This window comes from Anser brachyrhynchus (assembly GCF_964034855.1).
Source record: "Anser brachyrhynchus genome assembly, chromosome: 14".
In the NCBI taxonomy this organism is placed as follows: Eukaryota; Metazoa; Chordata; class Aves; order Anseriformes; family Anatidae; genus Anser; species Anser brachyrhynchus.
Window position 1 is genome coordinate 1,198,883 of NC_137709.1, and position 18,771 is coordinate 1,217,653.

The 18,771-nt window shown below is 47.4% G+C and overlaps 2 long non-coding RNA genes across 3 annotated transcripts in view; one reads left to right on the top strand and one right to left on the bottom strand.

Moving 5' to 3' along the window:
- LOC308177698 overlaps nucleotides 1-18,771 on the top strand; it is a 36,360-nt gene that overhangs the window by 14,907 nt on the left and 2,682 nt on the right. Inside the window, exon 3 of one of the 2 annotated variants that reach the window (XR_013939350.1) lies at nucleotides 4,244-4,789. The exons of the other annotated variant lie outside the window; for it this stretch is intronic. This is a non-coding gene — a long non-coding RNA (uncharacterized lncRNA). Of the gene's footprint in view, nucleotides 1-4,243; nucleotides 4,790-18,771 lie in introns of those variants that run through there. 2 annotated transcript variants of the gene reach the window in all.
- LOC308177699 lies at nucleotides 4,682-11,080 on the bottom strand. Its single transcript, XR_013939352.1, has 3 exons — nucleotides 9,118-11,080; nucleotides 7,789-7,938; nucleotides 4,682-4,820 (listed from the first exon to the last, which is right to left on the bottom strand). It is a non-coding gene; the product is annotated as an uncharacterized lncRNA (long non-coding RNA).

The following is an 18,771-nucleotide window of genomic DNA, read 5'->3' on the forward strand; positions in this document are numbered from 1 at the left end:
TATTTGAATTGGTATCCTGACATGTAATGAAGAGGTTGCCATGGCAGATATGTATTTTTGATGGAATCAGAGAAAATAAGTGAATAAACCATGTATGTCTGATTCATAAATTACTACTGCTCAAGGCAGTAGTAACCCCTGTTTACTGATATGCGACCAAAGCTTTTTCAGTGCAAAATCAAAAAAAAAGGAAGAAAGTGTATTAGACTAACTGATAAATTTAAGTAGTAATTTGAACCCAGTTAGGCTCCCTTTACCTTGCAGCTTTAGAAATATTTAACTACCATACCAAAAAAAAAAAAAAAAAAGCTTTCCATGTAACCTCACAGAGAACATCAGCACCGATGGGTCCTTTGTATCACACTACTTCTGTTGGGGGGGATCCACGCCGTATATACCAATAGCCCAAGAGCACCTTGTATTTGGCACTATTACCTGATTATACACACATAAATCTGCTTATATAATTCTACTTGAACAGCAGTGAATTGTTTTGCCAGCGATTTACACTCTCCTGAGACCTTGCAGACCTACTTTAAAAGCTGACTTAACTCTTTGCGCTCTCAGCTGCATCTAGTTGAAAGTATCCTCACTTTTTTAGCTAAAATGTTGGAGTTCTGTTTCATTCAAAACATTCCAGTCATAGGAAGTTAGAAATTTTTGGTGGAAACTGTAAATAAAAATGTCCAGTTCTTTCACTGTGCTTCTTTTCTTCATTGTACCTTTGCTGATGTGCAGCTTTTAGTTAATGAAGCCCTGTGGCAGAACTGTTTGAGGTGTTATTGAAAGTGAAGGTATTCAGGCCTTATCTTAGCGGCAGAGTAGCTGGAGACCCAATTCCCCGAGGAGAAAAAGTACGATCTGGCCTCAGGCTGGGAGTTGTGGACTATAATTGCAAAAGCAAAGAAAGATTTAATAAATAAAACTGGACAAGAAAATGTATCTTTGGTGGGAATTTTGAACTTTTTCAAACTGCTGACATTTCATTTGGAGATCAGCCTCCCCCTGACAAATGGCTTGGCTGGGATGTCTATAGTCAGAGTTAGGGGGAAAATACAAAAGGCCCAGGGAGGAGGGGGACCCCGATGTCCCCGGGGAGAGCTGCAGGCGAGGGGCTAGGTCGGTCCCGGCCAGGTGCTGCCCTGCAGGAAGGTGGCCACAGAGCCAGCACCGGCCGTGTACAGCGTTCCCTAAGCCATGCCCTGACTTCCCCAGCCTTCGCAGCAGATGTTGGGGTGCTGTGGCAGCACCTGGGCAGAGCGGCTGGCTTTGCTCAAGGTCAGGCAACCTAGAGATGCCGTTCCTTGATTTTCACGGCTGCTATTTAACAATGCAACCTCAGGCTCTGTAACTCTGTATCGACGGCCGTTGGCTTGTTTTTCATTGCATCGCAGCGCTGGATCTCTTTCCGATCGCTTCGCTGTCCGCAGGCTGCTCGCTGTCCGCAGGCCGCGACGCTCCTTGCCAGGGCCTCCGGCCCCAGCTCGGCACCGTGAGGCTGCCCCTGGCCGGGGGCTGAGCCCCTCCTGCGGCCCAGCCCTGTCGAAGTTTTTCGACAGCTACACTGCCACAGCAGTGGGAGCGATGCTTGGTCTGGGCTTCCAGTTGCTCTTGCGCTAAGTAGTTTACACATTTTCTCAAAGGTCAGCTAGGCAATTAACTTAGTAGTTCACAATGTCATTCAGCAACTATTTAAACTCTCATAAATGAAATGACTGTACTCCAAATGTTCCTTCCCCGTGACCCTAGTGTACTTTCTCTCGATTAACTCTTTTTGCTGCTCAGGATGTGTTCCAGGCTGCAGGCCTGCGCGGCCCGAAGAAGGCGCCGCCATTTCCACCTTGCTCGCGGGCACCTTGCAGCCACCCGGCTGCCTTGCAGGAGGCATCACCTGCAGTCACTTCTGTTCCGTGGGCTCTCGGTGGCTGTGGGGTGCCCTGTGCGTCCGCTCTGTGCGGACAGAGCCTGGCCCAAGGTCATGCTGTGAGGCTGAGGACAGACCTCCTGCCCTCGGCTGCTCCTCTACAGGATAAAACCTCGGGTGTCGCATCCTGCCGACCTCGGCGCAGAGGCCGTGCCCCTGTCATTGCGCTGCGGGAAGCGGAGAGTTTCGGTTCTGCTTCCCTTGCCTGACCTAATCCATGCTGTAAAGCACGTGGTCCTGCAAACCTGTGCGCTCAGGAGTACACATTTTGTACGTAGAGAGAAAAAGCCTTGGATCTGATAGATCCATCTCCTGACCCTCCTTTATCCTCACGGCTGCTTTATGGTCCCGGTGTCACAGTGCCACCGGATCGCGCACACACGGAGCTGACGGTGCCACGTGGCGGACCCGCGCCTTCGGGGAGCAGGCGGCAATTAGCACAGCCCTGGGTGGACACACCGGGGCCTAAACCTCAGCTTTATCGTAATTAAGGATGCTCCATCTAGTATGAAGTGGGTTAAATAGCAAAGGGAAGAAGAAGAGTAAGAAAGGCAAAGTGTTGTCATCTGTTGTTGTTTTTTTTTTAAAGAACGGAGATGTCCTCTAGAAAAGTCCCATACAATTTTACTTAATTTAGCACTGTAGTTGGTATGGAAAGTTTTCAAATAATCTATAAGCTTGTTTCGAAAATATTAAGTGCTCTTAATGCTCTGATTGACTTCCACAGGGCAGCAGTTTGCCTGGATGGTGGAAATTTGCTACTATTATGTAATTTACAGAGACCAAACTAGGTCGTAGGTGACGAATCCATTGTTGTGGTTTTCTGTGCTGGCCAGTGAACCAGAACTATTTACAAAAACCTCTGCCCCAAGTAAAACAGTAACAAATCAAGTATTTACACGTTCAACACATTCCATATTTACAAGTTCAACACGTTCCATATTTACACGTTCAACACTCTCCGTGTTTACGAGGACGGAAGGATCGCAGCGGTGCGCGCCGTGCGGCAGCGGGCGCTGTGGTGGGGCGTGCAGCGACCCCCACGAGGGCTGACACGCGCACGCACACACCACACACACACACACCCCACTGCCGCTGCCCACGCAGGGCCTGGGGTCAGTGGAAATTTGCTCTGGGCTCACGGGGAAACGGGCAGCAGCCGCGGCACAGGCAGGGACGGCGATGGCCTGCGGCGCAGGAGGCAGGTACGGGGCGGGGGGAGCGAGCTCGCAGCACCGGGGGGTGACCACCCTGCGGCCACCCCCCGGCACAGCCTGAGATGGGGTCTGGGCACTGGGGGTGGTCCCAGGGCTCCTGGTTCAGAGCACGGGGAGTTAGGCACGGACGGACGGCAGGAGGCAGTGACCAAAGCCTGTTCAAGTCCGTGGGCTAGCAACCCGGTCTGGTGGGAGATGGCCCTGCCCATGGCAGGGGGTTGGAACTGGGTATCTTTAAGTTCCCTTGCAACCCAAACCACTCCAAGATATAATTTTCTCACTAGCTTGCTGCTTCTTACATGTTGTGGGCAGTTCTAAACCAGGCCCATTAGGACTATTACCACCGCGTAACGGGGTGCATGGTCCATGAGCTTTTTCACAGAAGGAAGCAACGCCTTTGCCCCTGTCTTTACTCTGCTCTGGGGGTCCAGCCCTCCAAAACTGGACTCGATCTGTTCCTGCCTTTTTCCTTTTTCTGAGCATCTCTGTGAGACTTCCCGCTGCCTGCGGCCACAGCTCCGAGCCCCCAGGCGTGGGATCCATGGGGCAGTGGAGTGGGATCTGCGGTGGGAGCCCCCCGCGGGGCAGCGCAGAGAGGGGCTCGCGGGCAGACGGGGGGCTCAAAGGGAGCGCGTGGCCTGGGGGGAGCTGCCAGAGGCTAACAGGAGGCGTTTAACCTCATTGCAGAGCTTCATTAGAAAGGGGAGGATGAACCAGCTGCTACATAGATTAACCATTAGAAGGTAAAAGCGACACCACCAGCAGAATTATTAAAAAGACTCTTATCTGGTTAGTGGGAGATTGTTTCTGGTAACTGAGAAATTACTGCGTAATGGGAACTGCAGGTTTTCCTGGAATTCTGGATGTTGTACAAAAACAGTTCTTTTCAGACCCAGCAGACACAAGCTAAGTAAAATAGGTTTTTCAAGTGGAAAACTGCCAATTATTCCAGATTGTTGTGATAGTTCAGTGATTCACACAAGACTTCGGTAGACTGTTAGTGAGAACTTCTTTTTAAAATGCACGACGGGTTACAAAGAATATTTGTGAATAAAGCGTTTTCATTTTGAAGTAAGTCAGCTACGCTGCTTTTTCCTTGCAGCGTGCCCAGCGGAGCCTCCTCGCGGAGGCCAAGCACCAGGCGTCGCAGGGGAGGGCGTACCCGCAGCCGGGAGTGCGGCCTCAGCCACTCCAACCGGCGGCAAGCAAGCTCTAAAAACAAACAAACACCAAAAAGTGCACACTGATGTATGAAAGCTTGTAATCTGTGTATTAAAGACAGAAAGGCAATGAAGTTCCTGTTTTTTCCTGCCGAAATCTTGTTGACGTACAAAGCCCGTGCAGGCTGCGAGGCGCGTTCCGGCAGAGTGCTCTTTGCGGAGGCCTGGCCCTCCTGGAACCCAGGCAGAGTAATGGAACACTACCCCAAGTCTCTGAGATTAGGAAGAAAAAAATATATGCTTAAAAAAAGGGGAATTAGGCCGAGGTAAGCTACTGTGTATCATCATTTGATTTAATAATTGATAAGGAGTTGTGCTGGTTCAGCAAGTCTTTCTGAAGGAGTTTAGGACAGCGCTTAGGCGGCAGGATCACCAGGTGATGCTTCCTGTCTTTGGTCCTTCTTTTTCCACTTCTGTTTGAAGAGTTGTACAGATCAGCGAGCACTGTTGCTTGACTATCTGAAACACATAGCGTAGTACTTTGAGAGTGAAAAAAATGAAGCGTATAAAGCATATGAGTATAACAGGAATACAGAAAATCTGACAACGCTAAGGGATGAAGATGTCCGTTGACCTGAGAGTTCAGGCTGTTAGTCATGATTTATAAATGCAAAACATAAAAGAACATATTTAATTAGTCTGTGATTACATATTAATTACTTTTCTGTGGCATATACGCCCAGGAGGAATAAAAGGTCTCAGAGCAGAATGAGTCTATTTCCTTTAAGGAAATGAAACTGAAAAAAAGATAGATGCGTGCCAGAGGAAGCTGAGATAGGGTTTGCTCTAGTTAGATTTTCTCAAATACTGTTTGCAAAAAAATTACCCAGTGCATAAAACAACTTTTTGTTTTAGTCCTTGTGAGTTAAGATTAAAGGCAAAGTGGAAAATTAATCTTGTGACGTATCAGCAAGAGAAAGAGTGAGAAATGTAGTCACCCTTGGTTTGGAAAGACTGCACTGAAGTAGGCCAGTTCTTCAGAAACGGATTGAAAACTGTTTTGTTTTTTAACTCATTGATTCTTATTGATGCTCATTTTTCCCAGTTGTGACTTCTCAATGTGTAGGTAATGTCTAACCCATACCTGGTTATCTCTATTTCCTAACAGATAGCAGGAAGCAAGGCAGACTTTTATTACCAATACATACCACTGTTCTACAAACAGGCTACCTTTCTGGGTGCTGATGCCTTCTCAAAGGGACTCAGTATGGGGACTGGGTAACAACAGCTAATACATTTTGCAGCGATTCCATGTGAAGATATAGTAATGTGTAAGTCACGAATGCTTTCCAGGCCTTCCAGAGCAGGGAGCAGTTCTAGGACCACAACCAACACTTTACATGCAAAGCTCGTTCCAGAACTCACACTATTAACTGTAAGTGATTAGACCTATATCACTTCACATCATTTTGCAACGAAATGTGTAGCCTTCAGAGAAGGACCTGGATTCAGCACTACGTTATTAAATGGATGGCCTTCTGTCCCAAAAGCAAGGAGCGGTGAGATCCAGTGCCTAGAGGTCAGCCAGGCTACCCCTGAGACGGGTCTATACGTTTAATTTTGAAGGAAGCTCACCCCAGCAGAGCTAAAATGCCTGGGCAGAAGCCTCTCCCACTGGAAAACATGGACTTAAAATTAGGTATTGTTACATAGGCAATACAGAAATTGGATCGCCTGTGGTCTTTTGGTGACCATGTTGGGTGATCGCAATTGGCCCTGCAGTCGATGGATTTTGTGGCCCTAATTGTTCTTTGTACGCTTTGAAAATTATCCCTTGAGTGCATATATCATACTGTAGACTATTTTTAGCATTTTTATAAACACTCACTCCTGTTGACAGCCAGCCCTTAGCCTGAACCAGTCCTATTTAAGCAAGGCTGTCAGGGGTTACAGCTCAGGATTTGGTCTTTCATCTCTTTCCTGGCTGGGAATGAGCTGACTCCCTGGCTGTCCTGGAAGTCCTCCTGCTCAGCGACTTTCAGGCTTGCAGCTTAACCCCTCTGTGAATGGTGAAGGAAATCTGTGTTCTGGGAAACTTGCATAATAAGAAAACTACCATCTTGAGGAAGCTTTGAAAATAAAGAAGAATGTGTTTATCCCTGTTTAAGGTGGAAAAGTGTCAGGGAAGCAGAGGAACTTTGTCCAATTCTCACTGGCTGCAAGTTTTGTTTAAAAATTGCAGTCTAAATTAATTCAAACTCAAAAGAGAGGAAATAAAAAGCTCGACAGAAATGACCTCTCTTTTCTGTGTGCTTCCTGAGCATTTCTTCTTTGCCTCTCTCCACAGCACACAGCTGCGAAAAGTGTTCAGTGCCGAAGGGAAAAAATTGCCTCTTTTTAGACGTAACGTGTAACGTGCAGGGCTCCGTCCCCGTTGTCAGACGGCGCTGAGTGAGGTGAGGGGCAGACTGCGGGGGGCTCAGCACTGCTGGAGCCAGACTGTCCCTGCCCCGGGCACGTCCCAGCAGCTGGCCAGCCCCGCCGCGAGGCAGTCCTCAAGCCCCCCAGCACTGATACCCTGTGGGTATCTGCTGAGCCTCCGGAGTCTTCCTCCCCTGAGGAGCAACGTGAACGCGAAGGGGCCTTTTAACAAAATCCCAAGGTCTGGGGTAGAGCTGCCCCTGTGGTTAAAATGAAGGTGGTTGGGAAAAAAAGAACTATATTCACTTCTTTTAACCGTATTTGAACTTCTCACTAAAGTAACATCATCAGATGCGAGTGATAGAATGTACATGTGACATCAATTTTGTTATAAATGACAAAAAAAATCTGTGCAGTTTATAGAAACCATGACAGATCTTTAAAACAAATGCTTCCCCCCTCTTTTTCTTTTCTTTTCTTTTTTTTTTTTTTTTAACGACTTTTCAATGTTGGCAGTTTAAGGAATCTGAAAATTGAATCCATCTATCTGGCACTGGGAAAACAAACAACATATTTGTCTCTGTATTCTCTCTTCACTCCAATGCTTAAAGGTCCTAAAAGCAACTAAGTAAATCTGAAACTGTAGGGGAAAAGAAAGTTAAATCACTTATGCTTCAACTTATTAGCTTGGCCATGTTATGAAGAGATGATCTGAATTATGTACCAATATTCAAAAGTTCTCTTGTAGTTTGGAGCATTCAAAAAACCAGAGAGCATCTGAAAATCTGCAGTTAGTAAAATCATATAAAGTAGTTTGAAAATGCAGGGGTCAGTCTCATCCTGTCAATGTGAGACCATTTCTGGACGTGAAGTCCTCAGGGCCATACCGGGCTCACAGGCTTTTACACGTTCCTGTATCTAAGTGTATCACAAGAGACTTCTTCCAAAGAGGATAAGAAGTAGCAGTCCTGTTCCAGATTAATTATTTAAACCACAATAAACTAATGATGCTCACTAAGGACTATCTAGATGTTCAGAAATTATACTATAATTCTCTGAAATTCACCAGTCTCCTTCATCGTGGTTCCTCCACCGTTTCTTGGACTCAAAAATGTTCTTCACGATCACTTTTTTCTTGTTTGGGGCTGGAGAGGAGTGCCAGAAAATATGTGATGGTGTCCCCCCAGTGCGCCCTACTTGCCCGTGTCAGTTGTGCCTATAGGAAAATGCAACAATCAACAAATTCCTCTTTTACATGCAGATTGAAATAGTTTCAGAAACTCAATTAACTCTGGGCCCCCGTTTTGAAACCAGGCGCCAGCTGACAGTTCCCAGATTCCCCCAAGGCTTTGTGCACTCTGCTGTACATGTTTTTGTTGTTTACATTTGGTTTCTTTAATTTTTCTTTTCTGTAGTTATGACAGATCCTTGCAGCAGGAAAACGTGGGCTGCAGAGCAGGTCCTGGTGCCGTGCGTGGCTCCCTGAGCCCTGCGCTGTGTGTTCAAAGGTAGCTTAAAACTTCAAACACTCAGCGTGTGCGGCTCCATGTCAGCAAAACACAGCGACTGGCCCTGTCTGCGACTCTGGCCCATGTTTTCTCCCTTTCTTATGCCCTTTACATGGCCGTGAGTTTGCTTTACTGGCCACCTCAACAAGATGCAGGTCTTCGTGTACCAGAATGAAGATTTAGCATCCTCTCATATTGAAGGATAACCCTGGTATCGCTTCCCTCTACAGAAGATATTTTGTCCTTCAACAGAAGCAAACCGCATCATCCTTACTGATTAAATTTTGAGGAAAGTAGTAGGAAATTGAGGCTGTCAATTTTTATATCTGTGTTTAGATCAACTGAGAATTGATCACTCTTCACCTTGGTAAATGAGAGAAAGCTGTAAGGTATTAATCTTTACCAGAAAAGCTGCAAGCACACCAGCCAAATTATTTTCACTGAACGCCCTCCCCACTATCTATAACCTTGGTCACATAATCAAGAATGAAAATCATTATCTGTTTCATTCACATCTGCTACTAATTTTTTGAAGCCTCCTTTAAATCTGATTAGACCTTCTCATCCAAACCTAACAAATGTTGAACTCAAGGCTAAACTGTATCAGGTTTGCTTAGTAATTCACATAATATTTTTATTTTCTCTTCCTAATTGAATTTGTACATTGATTTGTGTTACTCTTCTCCTGACCAGTTATTATTAACTGTTTATAAAATGCCAAGGGTATACAATGCACTGTGAAGGCACTGACAGCAAATTGCTTTTCTGGTTAATGTAACCCATAATTTCTGTCCCTTGTCCAGGCAATTTGCCCTGGGTACGCTCTAGCTCTTACCTGCCATTCACTATAATAAGGCTATTTCTTAATGACTAAGTGGGAATGTTACCTGAAATGTTAACTCTTGCGGACCGTCCTATGCGAGTGTCATGAATTTAAGGGATCGTCCCACTTGACCGGTAGCGGTACAGGTAAAAGGACGCCGTGATTAAATGCGCTTACTTCATCTTCTCACGAGCATCCCCATTAGTTTCCATTGCCTAATGGTGGCCGCCCCAGTAACAGCAGATGTGTGAGAACACTTCGGGCTCCAGTCCACAGCGCTGCGGTTTCCTGTTTTCTTTTTCAGTTATTTAGAAAGGTCTCTCAATAAAAATAGCCACTGGTCCCTTCGGGGAGATGCCTCCTGTAGCCCGGCATCCCAGCGAGGGACCCGCTGCCGAAAGCAGCTCGCTGCGCTGCCGCCAGGGCTGGGGCTGCCCGGCTGGGGCGCTCCGCGGGGCGGCACGGCAGGTTCCTCTGCCGCGCTTCGGGTTTGGCGAGGACAAAAATAACTCGCCGAGTTTCATTTTCGTTCTGGGTGACGAGAGGAATGCACACTCTCAAATCCAGTTCCACGTTGCACGAATGTCAGTGAACCACCGAAGGGCAACCCGTCGGTCGATCACTGCCCTGCGGTGGAGCAGAGCGAGGTCGGGCAGGCGGCGCGGGGAGGAGGACACGATGCCTGCCAGCCTCCGCCGCCCTCGGATGGAGCGGAGGTGGCTTTGGCTGCCATCAGGCCTCCTATTTTCCCGTCTCTTTATCTCAGCTCTCAGACGGCCGCATGCTTAGCTGTACCAGGCAGTGTTTCGGCAAGGAGACCGTATCGTAATGCCGTTTTCTTTCGTTTGCAATCGTTTCAAGCCTTGTGTCTTGTTACTGCAGTAATGGACGAGGATGAATGTGACTTTCTGCATAAGCACAGAAGAGCCTTTGGGGGCAATATGTTAACCTCTGACAATTCCTGTAATTTCTACAGGAGTCTGTATATAAGTTACAGTGCATAACCTGCTCTTTTCTTCCTCTTTAAGGGTGACTGAAAGTCATTCTAAGATTAGTATTTATTGTTTTATAAATTTCTTTCTCTAGTCTCTACCTTCTGCAGATCACAAAGAGCTTCACAGTTATAAACTAGGAGTTATATTAGCCTTACGAGGCAATGCCAGGTTATAGAAGGCAGAGCTGAGGCACCAAGCCTCTTCACTTCAGCCTTAACCATACAGCATATTCCTCCAGCGTTTAAATTGAAAGACGTGTGACCAACAGGGCAATTCTTGAGTCATGCATCTGAAGGAAGAAGGCAGGGGGCAAATTTCTCCCTCCCTCCTTCCCTGGACTGTTGTGGCCGGAGGGCACCCACCCATGCTGTCCCCTGGGACCGCCCTGGGGGCTGCGGGCGCCGGCACCGCTGCTCAGCTGCTGCTGCTCCCACCCCACGCCCCCACGTCTCCAAAAGGAGCGCTGTGACACAGAAGGGGCTCCGTATTTCTCAGCCACGTGTGTTCACTCGGTAGCACTCTCCTACTCTGCTCGTCTTCTCTTCCCTTTCCCACTTCCCTGCAGCACTTCATCTTGCGTGGCTCCAGCGGCCCTCCGGTGAGCTGGTCTCGGGGAGGAGGCGCGGAGCCCCGCTGTGCCCCGCAGCACTCGGTGCTGGTGCCCAGCTGGGCCTGCCACCGACTGCACAAAACTGCCGTACAGCCCTGCGAGGCTCAGCGCAGCTGCAGGAAAAGCCCAAGCTCCTCCTACACACACACATGCACAATCTGTATCTAATAATAGTGTGCTGCAAGGGCCAAGTATGTTTAGGTTTAAGAAAACAGTTTGGTAGTTATGCCATGCTTTGATCCTACTGTCCTGCAATCTTCTGGAAGCTCTCATTTGAAAGCATGTTCAGTTGTATCCATTTTGTTTTTGTTTTGTTTTTATTCTCCTCTCTGTTGTTATTCGCTCTCTGGTTTGTTTTACTTTGCACTCCAGAAATTTGTCACATCCCAACTGGCCCTGATCAGAACCATAAGGCAGCTAGCATTTCCCTTCCCAGACAAGCCAAACGCATGCTGAGAGCTTTCTGAAGGCTCCGCGTGCCCGTAGACGCAGGTGACACGGCAGGGCTGCTAGCTAAAGAGCCCATGCGAGAGCACCACAGGAAAACAAGGGATGCAACTGTTTGGTTCGCGTCTGATGGCCTCTCGTAGGGCAGTGGTGGAGGCGGCTCTCTGTGTGATCGTTCAAAGCACCCAGTGCACCGCAGCTCCCCGAAATGAAGGGCGTGCAGACCCGGCGGTGCTGGGCTGTGCCTGCAAGTGGGCTGGGAGCTGCACCGGCTCTGCCTGGAGTGCGTAGGAAGCATAGGCACGCTCACCAGCTCGCTGCCAGAAATGTTTATAATAATTCATAGCTAGTAATAAGCGCCAGCTTCTCCTTGTCTGTGGTAAGCCTCATAAATCACCACATTTGCAGAACTTTTACCATCACATAAGCTCTTCTGTTGTGACAGAAGGGGTGTGTCTGGCTATTACCTGCACACTAATGAGTAGTTTCACACAATACCTGAAAAACAGAGAAAATTTTTTTTTTTTTTCCAAAGGAGATACATTTTCTAGAATGTTTTGCAATGACCAGGGGAGTCAAATTCTACAGCTGTGTTTCTAACCCAAATTCTTTCACTAACACACTCCTGCATAGAAGTTTGCAAATTTGGGTGTTTTAATCCTGCAAGAGAGCCTGTTTGGCCAAACCCTCCTGTTCAAGCTGTGTAGTCAGCTGAGAATTGCTGTCGTTTGTGTGCAGGGATGTCAGGCTCTTGCTCCTCTCAGCATGGCTCTGGTCATTTCCTGAAGTTACTCCAGCTTCACCCAGGTAGGTATTCCATCCAGCAGAACTGGGCTTATGGGTTTCATTTGCTGCTTTTTTTTAATAAAAGGTCAGATCCATTCCTCTACTCCCTACTTCTTGCTACTTCAGTACAGCATTCGTGTCAGATAAATTGAGCTATCAAGGGAAAATTAGAAGATTCTCTAAAGGGTCAAAAAGTGCTTAAAGTACAGAAGAAAAAGGTAGGCAGAAATAGATTATTTCAAAGCGAAAGGAGATTATTAGTGGAGTCCCACAGGGATCTGTACAGGACCCGTGCCATTCAAGGTATTCATAAATGGCTTGGAAAAGAGGAGGAGGTGGCAGGAGGTGACAAAGTTGGCTGGCGATGATAAATTATTCAAAGTTGCAAAAGCGAAATCTATCTGAAAAGAGCTGCAGGAGTGTCTCACCACAGTGAGTGACTAGATGATAAGAATAGCCGGCTGAACTTACTGCCAGTAAATTGTAAGTAATACACATAAGGAAGCACAAAATGAAGTAAGAAATGTATATGGATGTGTGCAACAAGCTGTAAATTAGGCATTGGCTCCCAGGAAAAAAGAGCTATTGGAGATACATAGTTCTGCAGAAACACAAGCTCGCTGCTGGCTGTCAGGAACAGGCTACCAGCGAGTTAGGAACTGTGAGGGAAGGAGGAGAAAACAAGCCAGAGAGCATTCCTGCATTACTGTATCTTGTATGGTGAACGCAATTCTGGCTGCCCACCTTGGAAAGTGTACGTTAAAGCTAAGGAAGGAATAGAAAAGGTCAAGAATTATAATTAAAGCACAAAAACAGCTGCTGAGAGTCTGGAAAGAAGGGAAACCTCAGATGAGAGGAGGGGTGGCAGTGGGAGGCCTACAAGATAAGAGAACTGAGATCTGTCAGGCGGATAGGCAACAATTATCTGCTCTTTCTGATGGTACCAGAGTCAGTGGCATTAAACTGCAGCCTAAAAGAAACAAAAGAAAGCGTTTGTTTTACCCAGCATGTAATTAAGCTGTGATGCAACACGCAACAGATACCAAAGTATCGCCAGTTTTAGAAAGAGACCTCGAAGGAGCAGAAACCCGATGGTGTGGCTACCCCAGCCCCGCGGCCCGAGGCTGTGCCCCGCGCTGCCCAGGGCCCCAGCCCACCGGCCGTGCTGGCTCCTGGTGGCCTGGGCCCAGCTGCCCGGGCCATGCTGGCACCTGGTATCCTGGGGGGCTCGGCCCAGCTGCCCAGGCCATGCTGGCACCTGGTATCCTGGGGGGCTCGGCCCAGCTGCCCAGGCCATGCTGGCACCTGGTATCCTGGGGGGCTCGGCCCAGCTGCGCGGGCCATGCTGGCACCTGGTATCCTGGGGGTCTCGGCCCAGCTGCCCGGGCCATGCTGGCACCTGGTATCCTGGGGGGCTCGGCCCAGCTGCCCGGGCCATGCTGGCACCTGGTATCCTGGGGGGCTCGGCCCAGCTGCCCAGGCCATGCTGGCACCTGGTATCCAGGGGGGCTCGGCCCAGCTGCCCAGGCCATGCTGGCACCTGGTATCCTGGGGGGCTCGGCCCAGCTGCCCAGGCCATGCTGGCACCTGGTATCCAGGGGGGCTCGGCCCAGCTGCCCGGGCCATGCTGGCACCTGGTATCCTGGGGGGCTCGGCCCAGCTGCCCAGGCCATGCTGGCACCTGGTATCCTGGGGGGCTCGGCCCAGCTGCGCGGGCCATGCTGGCACCTGGTATCCTGGGGGGCTCGGCCCAGCTGCCCGGGCCATGCTGGCACCTGGTATCCAGGGGGGCTCGGCCCAGCTGCCCGGGGCCTGCCCGCTCCCACCCCAGGTCCAGGCACTGCATTCCTGTGCACGGCCCTGGTCGCGTCCGATGCCCTGCGTGAGCTCCCTGCCGCGCTGCTGAGGTAACGCCCGCAGAGTGGGATAGGTGAGAGCATGCCTGCAAGCGTGGCAGTGCTTCCATATCCCTTGATAACTCCTGAAGTGACAAGCCGGATGCCCAGAGCAAACCGAAGCAGAGGTGTGTAACTGGCTGCGAGCTGAGGGGTTTGTGCCCCGACACCCAGCCTCCGCCGCCGTCGCCTGCCTGGGGAGGCAGAGGGGCTGGAGGTGGCTGGCTTCGGGCTACTGCTGAATAAAAAGCAGGAGAGGCACTATTCCTTAGAGTACTTCATGTGAATCTGTTTGTGAGAGAGTTGTCTGTTTTCCTGAAGGGTTTGGGATCCACATATGAGCCAGGGGCTCGGAGCTCCTGGTGATGTAGAAACACGCGACAAAATAAACACGTGTGTTAAAGGGTGTTGTACTACCATAACATTTAGGTTGTCCTTAAACTTATTTTACCTCTCAATATAAAATTAAATTATTTTAATTTATCATTATTTCTGGAACTGCAATTTTGGCACCGCTTGCTGTGATGTCAGACTGATGCCAAGCATAATCTTACTGAGCGAATAACCTTAGCTTTTTTATTACTCTCCCAGCTAACATCACAGAAGAAACCTGTTTAAAACTGAAGTCCTTTAAAAGTTATACTCATGCAAATACTGTAACAAACAAACAAACAAACAAAACAAAACAGGGTATAAGTAAGATGGAACGTGAAGTATAAGGACAGACATCTATGAACACTTTTTCTAAAAGTAATTAAAAGATCAAGACTGTGCACCAAATTCATTCATACTGTCTGTTTTCTTCTTTGAAGAAAAAAAATAATTTTCATGTCCCATCTCTTTCCATCTCTTTACTTAATTCCTATGAATTCCTCCATGTCAGGTGTGTGATATTTAAGAAAAGGTTTAAAATTTTTCTTCATATGTAGCATGCACTGCAATTCACAGATTCCTCCCCATTGACTCCTGGGCTTGGATCAGACTCTAAATTTGTACCCATCTGCGGTACTAAATGTGGCAGAAATCAGAATTATGTTTTCAGTTTAAGGAGGTGTCATATCTCTTGCAGTAAAGACAGATGTTTTAAGAGGTATCTGACATTTCATAAAACATTTTTAGTGGTAACACTTCTCTTTTGCTTATACCTTTACTTACATTTTTTACTTATGAGTCTGAGCTTAAAACTTGCAGTCTGGAATCCTGAATTTCTTTTTGTAGTAAACCCAGTTGTATATAATTCTGTTTTACTGCTAACAAGCCCCAGATTTATAGAACAGGATTTGTAATTACTAACATGGGAAGGTATGACTTGCTTTAAAACAAAACAAAAGAAGTATCATCTGCTGTGTTCTGTGCTCCTGCAATGTGTCTGTCGTGTCGGAATTACACGGTAACGCACTCCCATATTCGCTCAGGCTCTCAGCATGTTAGTACCATGGCTGCTTTGGAAGCATTTGTTAATTTGCCCCTTTGTGGCACCATTACTATGACAGCGTTCCAGTCCCCAACAGGAGCACATAAACGGAAAATCAAATCCTATTTTCTTTATCATTTGCACTTGACTAACTCTTCATACATGGCGATTCACGGACTTCTCACCAGACCAGTGAGCAAGGGCAGGCCTCCATCCCGCAGTAAGATCTGCCTCTCTAGGTAGTTCCTAAATGGACAAAGCCACAGCTGAGCCAGGAGGACTGCACAGCGGCACAGGGAGCTCCCACCCCACTCCGGTTTCTGTCCTGCGCGAGGCACTACACGTGCACCAGCACTGCAGAGTACGGCACTGATCGCCTCCTGCGCTCAGGGAGTAGCAAGGCAACATTCCCATCCCTGCATGCCTGCTGCCCTTTTGTTAGTATTTTTGCCCTGTGGGACTACAAGCACGCAATGAGTGTGCAAATTTCCGTGCCCAGGCTCCGCTCTGTGCTGTTCCAAGCAGTGTCCGGGCCTCCATGGCACGACGAGCCCACGCCACCTCCGTGTGCCTTGGATGAGGGGCAGTGCTATCACCACATGTCCCGGGCTGCACTGGAATCTGTCACTTGCTGCTGATTTTTACCAGGCATTGTGTTGCAGGAAAAAATATTGGTGGAAATCAGAGGTGGTTCTTTTCTTGCAGGCATCCTGTAATTAGCTAAAGTTTTCTTTTCTTCATAGAGAGGTCTTGATGCATAAAACAAAAGTTTCCTCTTCCTTGCATGTTGTTGCCAGATGTTTCGGCAAAACTTAAAAACAACAAAGTTATTTGTGCGCGCTTACATATGACTTCACCCCTAATGCCTGTCTCAAAGTGCCCTCCTCCTCAATTAACCCAATTAATTCTCCCCCAATTTCTGAACAGTGTTTCTATTGTCTGTTGGTTGCAGCATTTTAGTATTGCAACCGTTTGTTATGGATCCACGTCCTAGCATTCAGCAAGGCTCAGTAAGACCATAACCTTCTCAGATTAATTTCCACTTGCAGATGAGATTTCATTTTTACACAAAACAGCTGCAGACGAAAGCAGCTCTCGATGTTTTGTCAGTATCGACCCAGGGCAGGGGGATTCAGCACTTGGATTGTTCTTATGGCTTCAGTAAACACCGAGGCCCGAGCCCTACTGATGGAACTAGAGCAAGTTGATATCAGATTGTGCCAGAAAGAGATTTAACCCTGTGCGGGGCCTTATCAGTTGGCTACAGGCTTCAGTTTTCCTCAGCACGTATTGATATAATGAGCTTGGAGGTGTGTTTCATTTCAATGAATTCAATTTCATTGCAGTTATGCACAAAGTTTTACTCTGTGCGCTTTTCTCTTTCCAGTGGCAACTTTTACGATTTTTCTCTGTTCAGGCACGAGCCTAAGAAGGGCCAACAGACTTCACCTTCCTGGGTAAAGTTCTGCACCTCAGAACTGAATGCTGGTAGCGGGTTTGTACTTAACACCACTTCACTGCAATTGGCAGTGCACATGCAGCCTTTTACTGCTCACTCTTCCCAGTTAACAGGTTAACACGCTTGCCAGCCTGAACCAGCTCAGGTGTGCTAACGCCTGCCTTGAGCATCTGGCAGAGCCCTGTGCCACGGGACGTCTCCGTTACAGCCAGCAGGGGTGGAAGCTGACCGTGGTCTGGGGCAGGACACGTCCGAGTGCAGCCCTGGGAGGAGGAAGGGGGAAGTATTCTGTTCTCTGAGTGCTCGGGAGAGAAGGTGGGGATAAAGGGATCCTGATGAAACCGACCCATAGGTGTGAAAAGGAAGGATCCCCGAATGGCATGGTGGAAGAGCTAAAACAGAGGTTCGCGTAGAAGTGAAGGGCCTGATGGGGAATCAAAGCATAAAATATAGCAGTGCAGCAGAACAGAATAAGGACCAGCACAGGGAATAAAGACAGGAAAAAACACATAGAAATTAAAAAAATACAATGAGCTATTAACCTGCGGAGGATGAAGGAGGGCATGGCACAGACCCTCTGTGCCTCAGTCTGTGACCTACTAAAGTTAATAGCAAATGCGTACTTAGATTGAGTTTGGGCCCAGGAGTCCATGCAGACAAATAAATCTGCAGTCATGAGGGTGCTGCTCGTTGCCTGTTCGCAAGGAAACGTGATCCTCTGCCTGTGGAAACCGCAGCTGGGGAACATGGTTTTCCTTTCTGGCTTAGCTGGGAAACTATTGACAGACTGCAGTCACTGGCTGAATGACTTTGATGTATGTTCAAGAACTAAACAACATTGCTTACAAGCTGATAGGAAACAAAACTGACCTCCTTATGAGACAACCACGATCTCAAAGGATCTGTGTTTGTGAAGAGCATGAGATACTAGGCATGTCACTGCCTTTTTGTAGAGACAACAGATTGCAAAGGGAGGAAAAGGTCTTCCTATAAAACTGTGGCATTGCATGAGCTGTCAGATGCACAGATGCAGAATTAGCATTTCATAGGAAAAGGCTATGCAACCTTTATTTTTGGTGCTTTGGAGCAAGGTTAAGGAATTTATGTTTTATTTTTATTTGTGGACTTCACATTGTATTTATTACAAAAGTGCAAATTCTTTATTCTGTATAATTCTGAATAATCATCGTCCAATTCCTGGTATCTCTGCAAATATTTATATAGTACGATTTTATTTCATTAATGTGACTTTTGGTCACTAGTGCTACTATGCCCGTGGTTTGACCAAATTCTTTCCATTCTGCAATGTTTTTGATATTGTAGCTCTTGTTCTTCAGCATTTTTTTTAACTTTAGCTTATCTTTATTGATTGCTTCAGAGATCAATGACATCATTTGTGTCCATTTCAGTACTTTAACTGAAATACTGGCAAATCAATCACTTAGCCTGCAAACTTCTCTGTGCTGCCAATGTAAAGTAGATCCAACCAATTGAACTTGATCTCCATTAATTGCTAGCACCATTTCAGACACTATTTTCTTGAAGGTTACAGGGAAAGTTGTTGCTATTGTATTTCACAAGCACATCACTTCATCTGGAAAAACTTCAATCTTTCTTTTTTTCTTCTTCTAGTCTGTTTCTGGCACTAAAAGTGATTTAGTACAGATCCTTAGTGGCCTATATACATGTTTGCCAACTGGGACCCATGTGTCAGCTCCATTCCTATTGGGCTTGTCAGCAGTTTGTAACTGAAGAAATTTCCCCATATTTTAAACTTCCTTGTGTACGACCATTTTAAAGTTGTTTCCTTGAGTTTAGAGTAGGTTAATTTTTTTCCCTGTGTGACTCCAGACCTGTTTTTCACCTATGTGCTTCCTGTGGATTACATTTTGCAAGCTCACTTCAAAGTCACATGTGGCATCACCTCCTTGTCTTAGGGTTCTCTGCCCTGTCCACACTAGCCCCCAGACAGACAGATTTACATCTGCATCCGGCAAACCAAGACAGCTCTCTTCAGTGCTTCAGATGTTTCTTTCGGACATTTGGTCTGGAGTGCTGTACGCGGATCTGAAGTTGGTTCTTGGTTTCCATCAATTGCTTGATCTCTGTAAG